This window comes from Protopterus annectens, chromosome 13.part0 (genome assembly GCF_019279795.1).
Source record: "Protopterus annectens isolate FY-2018-M chromosome 13.part0, PAN1.0, whole genome shotgun sequence".
NCBI lineage: Eukaryota > Metazoa > Chordata > Ceratodontiformes > Protopteridae > Protopterus > Protopterus annectens.
Window position 1 is genome coordinate 185,614,433 of NC_056747.1, and position 15,615 is coordinate 185,630,047.

The 15,615-nt window shown below is 38.3% G+C and overlaps 1 protein-coding gene across 1 annotated transcript in view; it reads left to right on the forward strand.

Annotated features, from left to right (window-relative positions):
- The first annotated feature begins 10,279 nt into the window (after positions 1-10,279).
- The window catches only part of LOC122817693 (long-chain-fatty-acid--CoA ligase ACSBG2-like), a 394,569-nt gene continuing 389,233 nt past the window's right edge, over positions 10,280-15,615 (forward strand). The window contains exon 1 of the mRNA XM_044090763.1: positions 10,280-10,404. The gene's annotated coding sequence lies outside the window, so the exon portion shown is untranslated. The remainder of the gene's footprint in view (positions 10,405-15,615) is intronic.

A 15,615-nucleotide genomic window follows, 5' to 3' on the forward strand; every position in this document is an offset into this window, starting at 1 on the left:
GTTAAAAGGGTTTTAAAACAAATAAATCTTAAAATATTAAAAAATGTGTTTAAAGTAATAATCTAAAATACATAAAAGCAGTGAATTTGTAAATATTGCACACATAAAAAAATGTTTCTATAATTTAGCTGTTCTCATTTTAAAAACACTAGAAATACTAATATTGTCATTCAACCTAGGGGGTTTACCCACATCTAGTTTGAGTTGCCATAGCAACTCCCTATATTCCAACCTTGCTTCCCACAGTCCACCCCTAAGGTCTTGAATCACTTATTCTAATATAAAAACACAGTATTTACTAGTGTGACACTCCTTAGAGTGCCTGTAAAGTGCATTGGCATCTTTACAATGTGCCACTTCTTACATGTGTTCAAAAATGCTCTTCCTTATAGCCCTTTCTGTCTTACCAACATAAAAGCTTGTACAGGAATTGCATTTCACTAATTAAACAACCCCTTGGCTGCCACAATTAAAATGTCCCTTAGATTTAAGAAAAGTATCCCTAGCTTCTAGATATAGTTCACTACCATTAATCATGTACTGACACTGGTTACAAAACCCACACTTATAAGTACCAGACTTCTTGTTACAAGTAATGTTGGAATTGTTAAAATTATCCAGATTCTCTAAAATTTCTTTCAGATTTGTACCCCTTTTTCTAACAAAAATGGGTGTGTTAGGTATTACCTTATTAATTTCTGGTGTTAATGTTAAAACATTCCAGTATTTCTTTATAATATTCTCAACATCTTGTAGCATTAGGAATAAATATATAAACAAAACTCAAATCATGTGGATTCTCCTCACTGGATCCATTTACCTGTAACCTTGTTACAGAACCCAGAATAAGCCAATAACTGTGTTCATGCTTGTTCTTAGCCTCTAATGCTAGTTGATCAATTAGCTCTTTAGGATAACATCTTTCTAAAAACAACTTTTAATGAAACTATTTTCTTGTTCAAAGGCATCCTGATCTGCAGTCATTCTGGAAGCCCTAATCATTTGTCCTTTGACTATACCCTTTTTTTGATAGTAAGGGCATTCGCTAAAAAAATGCAAATAAGAATTATAAAAAGTGTCCTTATGAAAGATCTTGGACTGAACTGTCTTCTTCTTGAAGTCTTTATAAATGTACATGTTTAAATAATTTATAGCTTCCCTAGAATAAACATTCATGAATGTTAAAAAAGGGGTGATACTATCAATGTAAATACAAAGTTTCTCCAATTCCTCCTCTGTACCGTTCCACAATAAACGGATGTCATCCAAGAAACAAGAATAGTTACTAATACTGACACCAAAGTCAGAGGGGAACACGAATGTCTTTTCCGAATATTAAAGAACCAAGTTGGCAAAAAGTGGTCCACAACAAGTGCACATGGCCACCCCCTTGAATTTGCTTAAAATAATCATCATTAAAATAAATAAAATTGTTTTTTTTTAATTATTTCCATCAGCTCTAAATCAGATTCACCTCATCGTCAGTTAAATAATCACATTCCATTAAAACATACTGGAACCATTCCAAACCCCCTAAATGGGGTATGCTGGAAAACAAATCAACAACACCAATGGTAACAAAAATTAAGTCATCATCATATAATTCAGCTGTGATGTTTCTGAGAAAGTCCCATGAATCCTTGGAAATATGTTTAATAGAAGAAACAAACTTTTTTTAATTTATGATCAATATAAATAGCTAGTGGTTCAGTTTTTGACCCTGCCCCTGCTACAATTGGATGTAAAGGGGGTTTTCAATACTTTTATGAACTTTGGGTATACCAAAGATAGAGGGTATATGGGGATTGTTCACCCATATACCCATAAACCCAATACATTTTTGCTACTACCCCACTGAAGAAAGTGGTCATTGATAAAAAAATCAGTTTTAGAATAAGCAATGTTCATCTCATTTTTAGACACTAAATTATCCCTCTAATCATCACCTAAAATACTAAACATAAGTGAGTCATAGTCTATAGTTTCCATAATGACCATTCCCCCACCTTGTCTGGTTTCATAATCCAAAACCCAAATGTGTTAATTGCTGTAGTAAGACTCTTTCCGTTTCAGATAAGTTCGAACCACTGCCCTTTTTAAATGTCTGTAATTTTCTAACATCAGCTTCTAGTAATTCCTCAATTTTTTTTTAATGCTGGATGTAAAGATGGCTTTACAGTACTTCTTTTCAAATCCTCCTCATCTTTGTTTGTGTTACCATTTTTCAACAAACTACTAAGGTTAATCCTACACAGAAATAATTTTAAATCAGTCAAAGTGTCAACCAGTCTAAAGGGTTTACTAGGTACAAAATGAAACCCGTTCATAAATAAATAAAAAAAAGTTCTGTTTATTGGTAAGTCCGTATAATTAAAAACACTGAAATTACAAAATGTGTTTTTAATTCCAGAATGTGAGACAATAATATTGTTAGAGTCACAAGGCAAAATTTCCGGGTTTAATAATTGTTGTGGCAGTTGATGTAAATGTTCCCTCCTCTTCCTCTGCCCCTTCCCTTTCCTCCCTATCCTCGGGGGTAGTAATTGTCCCTGTTCAAGTTCTGGGAGTTCAATTCTTGTTTCCATGCTGAACGTTCCCTCCTCCTCAGAGGGGGGTAACCTAAAGGAGAGGCAGTATCAGGAACTTCAACATCTCTGTCACTGTTAATCTCACAACCATCCATTGTATTTATAGAACCACCAACATTACTAACATTTCCATTAGGTAAGGGATATGCTCTTCCCCCACAATATTCAGTTAAATGCCTTTTCATTATACCCATTTTTCTCTTACAAATACTCTCACAAATCTAATCACCAGCCTTAAAAATGTTGATATAACCAGTTTTGTTGACGGAATGCATCAAATCTGAAGTGATTCTGTGATTTAAAATCCTGAGCTCATCCATCAACGAATCCAGTTTACGCTGGTAATTTCTTACCTTGAGCCTCATAAGCTCAATACCAAAATTATTAAAAAGCTCTAACAGTTCATTATGAAAGACACTGTTCCATTCAACATTGTTGGGGTACTGAATAAAACGCAAGCCTTTTGGTACCCTTTTACATTTAATGCATTCATTCAAATAATCAATTTCTATCTGCATGGCATGCACCTGTGTGAGTTTCTGTTTAAACATGCATGCCATCTCAGCATAGGTGTCATTCGTCGGTTCTTTAAAATTAGAAAAAGTAAATCTCCTACCAGTCCAATTCTCAAAGTCAAAATTATCCCAATTATCAGAGTCATCGGACACCCCTTCCTGGCAAAAAATAAACAACAAAACCTAGAGATATTTGAAAAATATAAAAAAGAAATATGGACATGGGCGAGAAAGAGAGATTTGATATGGTGCAATATTTATGCAAAGGAGAAAGCCAAGTTAACTAATATAGAGAAGGCAGCCCCAAAGATATTCGAAGAGAAATACAAGCAAAGGCATTCAGATATGGAAAAGTTCACAATAAAAAATTAATATCACAAAAGTGGAATGTGGAAAAGAAGATTAGTGAAGCAGAAGTTAAAGAAATAGAAGTTGAAGTTATGGAGTACCTGCGAAGTGAAGGATTTAATGTAGAAGGTCTAAAACGGACTACATCACAGCACACAGCATGGAGTAAGTCCCCAGAATAAGGAAAAGCAAGAAGATCAGGAGACGTGAAGAAGAAATATAGACAGTGGAAAGGAAAAGAGATTTTAATATGGTGTAATATTTATGCAAAGGAGAAAGCAAAACTAACTAATACAAAAAGAGCAGCACCAAAGATATTTGAAGAAAAATACAGGCAAAGGAGTCTGGATATGGAAAACTTCACAATACAAAAATAAGAAGACAAAGAGGAAAAGTAGAAAAGGAGATCAGTAATGGAGAAGTCAAAGAAATAGAAACTGGGGTTATGGAGCACCTGCAAAGAGAATGATTCAGTGTAGAAAATCCAATACAGAAAACACCACAACAGGATAAAGCAATGGATATCCAAATTAAGGGGAAACCAGTGGAACAGGAGGCAATTGGTCAGGTGCCATATCAAGATATTTTGAAGCCTTCCACAGGAAACCAGTATAAATGTTCACTTGAAGCTAGACAGCAAGGAAAGGAACAGGAAACTGTGGAAACTCTGATGCAGTCAGTGTTGAAGAATGATAGGCCAGTGAGTTTCCATATGACAGAGTGACAGACGGCACATGATGAAATTGAAGAGAAGGTACCGCAGGAAGATGTTATAGAACTTTCTATAGAATGCCAACAGGAAACAGAAAACAGGGGATGTGCCGTCAATATGGAAGAAAATTAGCTAAGAGAAGAGTTGCTTGATTTAATTGACATGGCTAGATATATCAAGATCAATGAGAGAAATAGACTGCAGAAGGTCAATAAAACCCAAAAAGTAAGAAGCCTGCTAAAACAAATGAATGCAGTAATTAGGACTGTCCATAGAGATCCATGTGATATAGCAGAAGTAAACAGGATATATTACTGTGCTGTTAAATTAATAACTGATAAAGTTCTACGGCAAGAACACAGGGTAGTGAGGGAAAAGGAGGAGAGAAAGCGAATACCATCATGGAAATATCGAACAGAGAAAACTATAAAGCAGCTAAGACAAAAAGTGTCACTGTTAGAAGATTATAGAAGAGGGAACAGATCAACAAAAATACTAAGAAAGATAAATGTGATTAAAGCAATGCACAGCATTAGAAGAGACCAGGAGCTATCATGCACTATTGCAAATAACAAACTAAAAATTTCAATACAAGTGGAAAAACTTAGAAGGTACACATAAATATAAGGGAACAGCACAAAATAAGTAATTTATTGATGACCCAAAAATGTTTTATAGAGAATTGGGAAATAAGGTAAAAGGAATTGAAAGACTGCCAAAAAAAGAGGAAGTAGCTACATTTTGGAGAAGTATCTATGAAGATCCTGTGGAACATAACAAAGATCCTAAATAGACAGAAGAAGTAAAAGAAAGAATAAGAAGTTTAAAGGTACAGGATATGAAATGGGATGAAGTAACAACCAGAGAGATTGAACAAAGCTAAGAAAGGCCTCTAACTGGAAAACCCTAGGCCCAGATGTAGTTCCTAACTTTTGGTTAAAAGTATTAACATCTTTGCACAAGGATTTAGCCTTGAGTAAGAACTATTTATACAGGCATTCCAAAAAGACACCAACCTGGTTAACAACAGGAAAAACAATGCTCCTACTTAAGAGTGAACCTGGAAGCTACCATAAAATTATAGACCAATATCGTGCTTTCCAATGACGTATAAATTTTTCATCATGGGAATTGACACTGACAGAGTTTATGGTCATTTAGAAGAAAACTCAATCATGGCAGTAGAACAAAAGGCAATACAAAAGTCATATGGAACAAAGAATCATTGATTGTTAAATAAAGTTATTGTGGAGAACTGTAAAAAGGGGAAGAATCTAAGTATGGCTGGATTGACCACAAAAAAAGCATTTGATAGTATCCCACATTAATGGATAAAAGAATGCTTAAAAATGTATAAGATACACCCTACACTGATTGACTACATTACAGAATCCATGAAACAGTGGCAGACCACTTTGCAATTAAGCCATGATAAAGAACAGATTATTATCCTAGGGATAAAAATTCAAAGCGGGACATTCCAAGGTGACTCTCTGTCACCATTGCTATTCTGCCTTGCCATTAACCCATTAAGCTGTTTACTTAACAGTGTAGGCCATGGCTACAATTTGGCTCCTAGAAAACAACAAAGTCTAATGACTTCTTATCTTCTCTTTGTCGATAATATTAAAACTGTATAGCTCATCAGATGAGTAACAAAGAGCACAGCTGCAGGTTGTCAAAACTTTTTCAAATCATATTAGAATGTCATTTGGTCTTGATAAATGTGTAAAAGCAACCTTTAAAGCAGGAAAACTGCAGCACCAGGAACACATCAGTTTGAGACAAGAATGTGATATAAAAGAACTTGAGAAAGAGGGAGTGTATAAATACTTGGGAATTGATGAAGGATCATCAATAAAACATAAACAAATGTGAATAAAGCCCAGTAAGGAATACTTTAGAAGACTTAAATTAATCCTGAGAACAGTATTGACATCTAGGAACAAGTTCCAAGCTATAAACCAATTTGCATCTACGTGTCCTAACTTACAGTTTTGGAGTGATTGTCTGGCCCCAAAAAGTGTTGGATAGATTAGATATTAAAACAAAAAGGATGCTCCATGCTCACCAAATGATCTATAAAAATCAGTGTATACCAAGATTATATATTCTCCATTCCGAAGGAAGGATGGGCCTCCATGAAATTGGTTACATGTATAGATCTGCAATCGTGGGACTCCACACATACCTACTGACCTCACAAGATCCAAATGTAGTGAAAATTTTGAAACACGAGGAGAATAAATCTAAAATGACTTCTCTGCTTAATTTAGCATAAGCATATCGACATCAAGCAGGAATGGAAATCAAACCAGAAGTAAATAAAGATCAGGCAGAAACTGAATGTGCCAAAAAACAAAAGAAAGACTATAGGATGAAGGACCAGATCAGAAAGCAAGAAATGTGGAAAAATCATAAATATAGTTAGTTGCAAGTATAGAAAACTTCTGGAAGAAGCTCATGTTGATCAGGAATGAATGTTGGAATGGTTAAGGAGAGGCAAATTCAAACCAAGAGACAAAAGGTTAATACTGGCAGCCCACGATAGTGAGCTACATACATGCTGGTTTACAAAGTCCATTGAACATGTGGGAGAAACTGACAAATGTAGGTTTTGTAAAACCAAATTGGAAACAGTCGCACACCTAGTTGTTGGTTGCGACACACCAATGGCAGAAGGACTGTATACTGAAAGGCATAATAATGTGGTGAGACTGTTGCACTGGAGAATGTGCAAACATTATGGTACTGAAGTTTATATCACATGGTATCACCCATTACCAACAGTTCAAAAGATAGATGCTAAAAAAACAGATAACTGTGGTTCAAGAAAAGAAGACAAAGTAGCATTATCAGTGAAATCATCACACTCAGTGACTACAGTGTCTTGCGTACAGAAAGACACAAAGTCATAAAATACCAGGATCTGCAGGCAGAAATGAGAGCAATGTGGAAGAAAGGTACCCAGACAGTTCTAATAGTAGTAGGAGCAACAGGTCTTATAAAAAAGAATCTACAATCATATTTAGATATGTTACCAATCCATGTAACCCCATATGAATTGCAGAAGGAGTCATTACGGGGCACATTGTGGGTGCTGCGAAGAGCACTTTTGGCTGACATCAAGGATTGAAACAATACTAATTTCATGAACTTTAATCGTACTTTGACTTATGAATGGGGTCCATTCCCATCATGGTACAAGAAACCCAAAGATTTGGAGAAATTAAAAAAAGCAAACATTAGTAACTCCTGCATAACTCCGCATATGCTGAATCTCCGCAGAACTTCCTGGTTGTGAAGAAAATGCAGAATGATCCTGTCCACTGTTACAAATAGTTGATTGTTTGGAACTCCGACCCAAAAATTGTAATTGGTTTCCAGGCAAAAACGAGGAAGAAACTGAACTCACTGTGAAACTATGCATACTCACAATTTGAACCGGATTGATCAACTATATTTAGAGGTCAAGAACATGCGTGAACACAGTTATTGGGTTTTGTAACAATGTTACAGGTAAATAGACACAGTGAGGAGAACCCACATGATTTGGCTTTTGTTCATCAATTTAGTCCTAATGCTACAGACATTGAGAATGTTATAAAGAAATACTGAAATGTTTTAACATTAACACCAGAAATTAATAAGGTAATACCTAACACACCCGTTTTTGTTTGAAGAAAGGGTACGCATTTGAAAGAACTTTTAGAGAATCTGGATAATTTTAACAATTCCAACATTACTAGTAAGAAGAAATCTGGTACTTATAAGTGTGGGTTTTGTAACCAGTGTCAATACATGATTAATGCTAGTGAACTATATCTAGAAGCTAGGGATACTTTCATTAAATCAAAGGGGCATTTTAATTGCAGCAGCCAAGGGGTTGTTTACTTAGTGAAATGCAATTCCTGTACAAGATTTTATGTCTATGAGACAGAAAGGGCTATAAGGAAGCGCATTTATGAACATATGTATGAAGTGGCACATTGTAAATATGCCAATGCTCTTTACAGACTCTCTAAGGAGTGTCACACTAGTAAATACTGTGTTTTTATATTAGCACAAGTGATTCAAGACCTTAGGGGTGGACCATGGGAAGCAAGGTTGGAATATAGGAAGTTGCTGTGGGAACTAAGACTAGACGCTGGTAAACATCCTCGGTTGAATGACAATATTAGTACTTCTAGAGTTTTTAAAATTCGGGCAGCTAAATTACAGAAACATTTTTTTTATGTGCACAATATTTATAAACTCACTGCTTTGATGTATTTTACATTATTACTTTAAATGCATTTTTTTAATGTTTTGTGTTTTATTTGTTTTAAAACCCTTTTAACTGTCTATTGGATGTTCCAAATAAGTCTGAAAGAATTTTATTTGCATGGAATGGGGGACTGAGCTCATATTACAAAGAATACGTTTGTTTTAATTGATTTTATGTTAATGCATTTAATCATTGTGGTAGAAGAATTTTTGATTGGTTGGTAGGTTTTTAAGTGAAGTTTGAGACCATTAGATTGTTTGTTCTAATGAAGTCTGGAATTTTCAGACAAAATCGCTTAACCTGTTGGATTTGTTTTTATTTGCATTTGTAATAAAGTTGAGTTTCTTTCTGCTTATGGTGCAGTTGTTTGTGTTGATTTATGGTTTTAAGGAGGTTGTTTGTGAAGACTGTTCTGTAATAACTGTGGAGGAAAGAATTTAATCATGCTGTAGTGACATTCTGTGCACACCTATGAGATGTGGTTTTGAAAAAAGAAATAATGACCACACTGTGTCCCCAGTGAACACCCATGCTATAGTGGCCTTCTTCAAAGTTTTGATCTTTAGTGGGTTAGTTGCCTTGTGGGCTATTTTAAGGCTAGCTGATTTGACTTTCAAAGGTGAGAATTAACCCCTGTACCTTGTGTCTGTGAGGTAAACATCTTAACCATTATAACATCCCCAACCTGGACACACCTCTGAAGTTTGACTGTCAGGATAATTAAAGAAATAATGATCACAGTATCTCCAACCCCCACGCAAACTATAGCAATCTTTATGCTCACCTCTGTGTGGGGTCAGATTTAGACTAGGTAGGCTCACTTTTAAGCACCCTACTAAGGAACTTATACAGCTAGAAATGATGGCCCCCAGAAGCTCTGAGATTTTAGGTGTTCTGTAATGCATTTTATGCCTTATTTTTTAACTACGCAAGAAATTTAAGTATGTAAAGGGCAACATTATTTTTACTTACACACACACACACTCTGGCACTGCCTCTGACGAGCCAAATCTATTAGTAGATAGACAAACACATGCACAAGCACACACACGTTTTCTACAGAAACTGAAAGAATATCATTTCACCGTTGGCATTTTTTGGGGTACTGGAGAAAATGTGAGTGCCTTACTAAAACCCAGACTCCACACAGATGGAGCCAAAATGAAGCACTGAGACAGGGAGACGGGGACATGAGCTGTGACATGACAGCACTACTCACTGTGCCACTTTAGCAATGATGTGTTCTTTTCCCACACATCTTGCCCACACTATCAAAAATAGACAGGTCTTCTGTGCGCTGCTGATGTTAGACAGTGGTGCAAAGGGGAAGAAATATAAACTTGTTGCTCTTGTATATACTTATATACACATTAATCCCCCCCCCCCCTGCACCCAACACACACATAAACAAGCAGAAACCACAGCAGGTTTTTTTGTTTGTTTGTTTTTTACAATGCATTTGCATACAGATTGGAAATCGAAGTGAAACAGTAAACATTTTAGGAAATATACTTCAGAAATGTGTTGGCTATCAGAATATCAGGGACGTGAGAGAGGTACCCAGATTTTAGACCTTAGTTCATCATTATATTTGTCTTTGAACGTGGTTCTTAACATGTTAACATGCAGCTTTTGAATTAAAGGTAAAGTAAATAATGGTATGCCAAGTTTGTGACATCATTTTCCCAAATTAAGTTTCCACAATACATGAAGCACTCCAAGGAACTTCCCCAGCGCGTTCAGAATGGGGTCAATGACCGCGAGTAGCATAGGCCCAGCCCCCAAGGCCTCGTACGATAGGCGTTGGAAGTGAAACTTGACTCTCATAGGTGAGACGGGATGCCGACGATTTGTCTTACGCGTGTGTGTGTGTGTAGAATACCTAACAACGGCGAGGCGCATCACTTGTCTTAGTAGTAAGTGTTTAGCCTGTAGGTTATTGTAGGGCAAGCTGACCAAGTAGATTTGTATAAGGTAAGCACGTTGTTTATATATGTATTTTTTTTTTTTTTGTAACATAATGCTTTTTGTAGAGGAATGAAGTTTGGTTCTTGCTGTTGTGTTTGCGTGTAATTTCCCCGGTCTTCAGATTCTTTAATTCATAAATTGTGTGGGTGTGTGATGCCGGTTTTGATATTGGTGCTGATGGTTAGGTAAACTATTCTTTCACAGTCAGCGTGATACCCAGTAATGTGAAGAGGGGCATGCTTTTAAACGTCTCTGCTTTCACCTTCCTATATTGGTCTGCTCAGTTGTCGAAGATTATAACAGTGCCACAGTAACGATGGGTGTTCTGAGAATATTCTGAAAATGTAGTCAGGGCTCTTGTAAAGAGCCCTATCTAAAACCTGTCTGATTTGTAGGTAGTTGTCCCTTTTGTATTTTTGCTGTGTCCCTAATGACTATGCTAAGAGGTTATTGCTGAGGATTTGCGACGCTGTCAGTCTTCATTGTAGGGTTTTAGGCTGGGTTTTTGTCTAGTTTTGTGGCCGGCTGTTTGAATCGGTAGTGATATTAAGGGTGAACTATAGTTACCTTTTTATTGAACATTTTAGTGTATGCAAGAGCTGTTTTTCAGCACGTGGATGCTGGATTATATGTGCCCACCAGTCAGACCGATTAAAACACTGTTTATACACTGACTTTTTTTCCTGTGTTAGTGCTGCGTACTGCGACTTGGTGACCTGTTGCCGCCACACCCACTCCAGCTCCCCCTCACAATGCTTTCTTTTCCCGTTACGTTTTGAGGCAGACACCGTGGCTTCATCCTTTCCTTGAAAGCGTAGTAGTGTGTTTGTTGTATATGTTGTGTCGGGCACTGAAGTACCGTGTTAGCGACGTCTGTACATTTTAATGTGTGGGTAATCCGTTGGTGGTCGTCAGGCGCGGCGCTCCTAGTTGTGGCCTTGAAACCTCTGCCAAGATTTGTCTCCCTCTGACCCCGTGGAATAACCTTCCTTCAGTAACTTGCTCGCAGTAATGCTGACTCCTCCTTTTGAAGTTCCTTCCAAGCTCATTATTTTTAGAGGGGGTTTCTTTTTATTTTTTATGCCGTGTATGCGGCTGTGTCCTTATTGCTGTGCGTTTAAATCATTACAGGTTTAGTTGAAAAGCATTTGTATGCCCAGACAGCCCAAGTGAACGTGTGGAAACGTGAGGCACAGAGTCTGGATGTGTTAACACCCTCGTCCTTGTGGGCTGTTGACAGGCTGCCTGTAATTTTCTTATTTTATAATGATGCCGGGTAACTGCATTTCAGAGAGGATGGCTGTCCCGGATGAAGTCTAGTATTTCTGTAAGGATTGTTCTCGATGTGCCCAATGTTTTTAGAGCAGTGACTTTTAGGTTCATAGGTAATTACTAGTTTAACTGCCCTCGAATGCCTTTGTAAGCCTAGCTACGTTTTCCCATTTGTAAATGACAGGATAAGCTACCCAGAGACATCTAATTGGGTTTAGATGTCTCTAACCACTGTGGGCATAGGTGCCAGTCCACAAGTGCACCTCGTTTCCCATCCATTAGTAAAGGTTGTGTTTCGAGTTTGGCCAGGAATGTACTATGTTCCCACATGGATGGGAGGCCTTTTCCAGAATGAGGGCAGTCTCCGAGACTGGTATTTGTCTTGTCTTGAGTACAAGTGTAATTTAATAATCAAAGTTAATTACTCCCAAAGTGTGTTCTGACACAATGATAGACAAAATGTAGTGCTTGGACCTCTTCCCTAACAGAAACAGCCGAAAAATGATTGGGGTCACCACAGCGGATCATCTGTTTCCATTTCTTCCTGTCCTCTCAATCTTGCTCTCACACCAACCACCTGCATGTCCTCTCACCACATCCATAAACCTCATCTTGGGCCTTCCTCTCTTCCTGTTACCTGGTAGCTTCATCCTTAGCATTTTTTTCTCAATATACTCAACATCCCTCCAATGCACATGTCCAAACAAACGTAGTCTTGCCTCTCTGGCTTTGTCTCCAGACCTTCCAACCTGAGCTGACCCTCTAATATTTGTTTCTAATCCTGTCTACCCTTGTCACACCCAGTGCAAATCTTTATCTTTAACTCTGCCACATACAGTTCTAACTCCTATCTCCAACCCATATAACATAGCTGGTCTCTACCCTCTTCCCTTTCACTCTTACTGGTACTAGTCTGTCACAAATCACTCCTGACACACTCTTCTCCACCCACTCCATCCTGCCTGTACTGTCTTCCACACTCCCCATTACTCTGAACTATTGATCCCAAGCATTTGAATTTATCCACCTTCGCCACCTCTACTCCTTGCATCCTCGCCATTCCTGTATCCTCTTTCATATATAGTCTTGGTCCTGGTGACCTTCATTCCTCTTCTCTCTAGACCATCCTCTCTTTCACTCACACATACATATACATACAGTAGGTGTGTGTGTATTCTAGAGAGGAGGAATGGGTCAGCAGGGCTAAGACATTGTGTGTGTGTGTGTGTGTGTGTGTGTGTGTGTGTGTGTGTGTATATATATATATATATATATATATATATATATATATATATATATATATATATATATATATATATATATATATATTTCACTCGCATATACATACATTTATTTGTGTGTGTGCATATAATGCATGTGCGAGTGAAAGAGGATGCTCTAGAGAGGAGGAATGAAGGTCAGCAGGACTAAGACTGTGTGTGTATGTATATATATTTTTATTTTTTATACTGACTCCTGTCTAATCTCGTCTGTCAACCTGTCCATCACCATTGCAAATACAAAAGGGCTCAGAGCTGATCCTTGATGCATTCTACCTTAAATGCATCAGTCATTCTCACCACTGTTACTACCCTCGTACATATCCTGTACCACTCTTACATACTTCCCTGACACTCCCGACTTCCTCATACAATACCACAACTCCTCTCTAGGCACCCTGTCATTTCTCTAAGTCTACAAAAACACAATGCAACTCCTTCTGACCTTCTCTGTACTTCTCCAACAATCTCAGAGCAAACATAGCATCTGTAGTGCTCTTTCCTGGCATGAAACCATACTGCTGATCACTAATCACATCCCTTCTTAACCTAGCTTCCATTACTCTTTCCCATAACTTCAAGCTGTGTCTGATCAATTTAATCCCTCTGTAGTTACTACAGCTCTGCACATCACCCTTATTCTTAAATCGGTACCAAAACACTTTCTCCATTCCTCAGACATCCTCTCACTTTCCAAAATTTCATTAAACAATCTGGTTAAACTCCACTGCCATTTCACCTAAACACCTCCATGCTTCAACAGGTATGTCATCTGGACCAACAGCCTTTCCATTCTTCATCCTCTTCATAGCTGTCCTTACTTCCTCCTTTATCTTTGCCTGCTGCTCATCTTTCTTAGCTTGGTCCCAACAATCAGTACAGGTCCTTTTCTCCCTCCTTAGTGTCCAACCTTTCATGCAACTCTTCATATGCCTTATCCTTTACCTTCGCCACCTCTTTGCCATGCACCTCATCTCCTTATACTCCTGCCTACTTCATCTCTGACATTCCCACTTCTTTGCCAACATCTTTGTCTTAACTCTTCCCTGAACTCCACCTCACAATCACCCTTTTTCAGTTTCCACCATTTGATCCCTTGGTGCTGCCCTCACACTCCTCCTTTATCACCAACGTCATCCTACAAACCACCATCCTATGCTGCCTAACTACACTTCCCTTGTCGCCACTTTAGTCTCCAATCTCCTTCAAACTGGTCCTCCTACATAAGATATAATCCACCGGTGTGCATCTTCCTTCACGCTTTTGTAAGTCACCCTATGCTCCTCCCTCTTGTTAAAATACATATTCACCACAGCCATGTCCATCTTTTTCGCAAAATCCACTAGCATCTGATCTTCTGCATTCCTTTGCTTAACACCATACCTCCCCATCACTTCCTCATCCCCTCTGTTTCTTTTCACCAACATGCCCAGTGAAATCTGCTCCAGTCACCACTCCCTCACCCTTGGGTACAGTCATCACCACTTCATCCAACTCGCTCCAAATTTTTCTTTCTCATCCATCGCACACCCAACTTGTGGAGCATATGCACTAACAACATTCATCATTACACCATCAATTTCCAGCTTCTTAAACACACTATCTGACACTCTTTCACCTCCAAAACACACTGCATACTGTTCCTTCAGGATAACTCCTATGTCATTTCTCCTCCCATCCACACCATGATAAAACCATTTGAACCCGCTTCTGATGTACCTAGTCTTACTCCCCATCTATCTGGTCTCTTGCACATGCAATATACCAACCTTCCTTCTGTCCATATCTGCTAGCTCTCTTCTTATACCAGTTATACTGTCAGCATTCAAAGTTCCGACCCTCACTACCACAGTCCTAGCCTTTCGCCTCTCATTGCCTCCAGCAATGCCTTCTCCCTCCTTCAGCCAACAGTAACCCAAGTTCCACCAGCACCCTGTTGGCTAACAGTACTGGTGGTGGTCGTTGTTAACCCGGGCCTCGACCGATCCAGTATGCGTTTACTGCTGTCTGCATGAATGATTTGGTGAAGTTTTATGCCAGATGCCCTTCCTGACTCAACCTTCCCTATTTATCTGGGCTTGGGACCGTCACAAAGAAATGCACTGGCTTGTGTATCCTCAGTGGCTGGGTTTGGACCTCTTCCCACAATAATGCTACCTATTTTGGGGTAATTTTTCCCATCTTCTAAGGAAGTTGTATATTTTTAATTTACAGGTAGAGCAAAAGGAACTAGAGCAGAGCTCAGAAGAGCATGCATGGTTGGAGTGCGTGTGGCATATGCAACCAATTGGAGAGGAAAGGTGGGAAAGGATAGACTCTTTCTCTTTGCTGGGTAGAGAAGCCCCTTTTGGGGGGGAAGCCCTTAGTTTTCTTTATTGTAGTTTACTCTCTTCAGGAAAACTAAGCCATATTTTAATGGACATTTTGAGACTCTACACTACTTTTCAAAAGAGCTCTAAGAATATTAAAGTAACAAACTTTCTGTGGAAAATTTTTTTTCCATTGTGGGGCTACCATAGTGCTGTTTAAATATTTTTTTCTTCAGTCAAAGTAACTTTGGACTGGTAATTTTTTTAGTGCATTTGCTCGCCTTCCCTGGGAAAGGGGCATTATTTTTGACTTAACCATGGAAAGGTTGCCTGTCCCATAAGTTGTCCTACCAGCC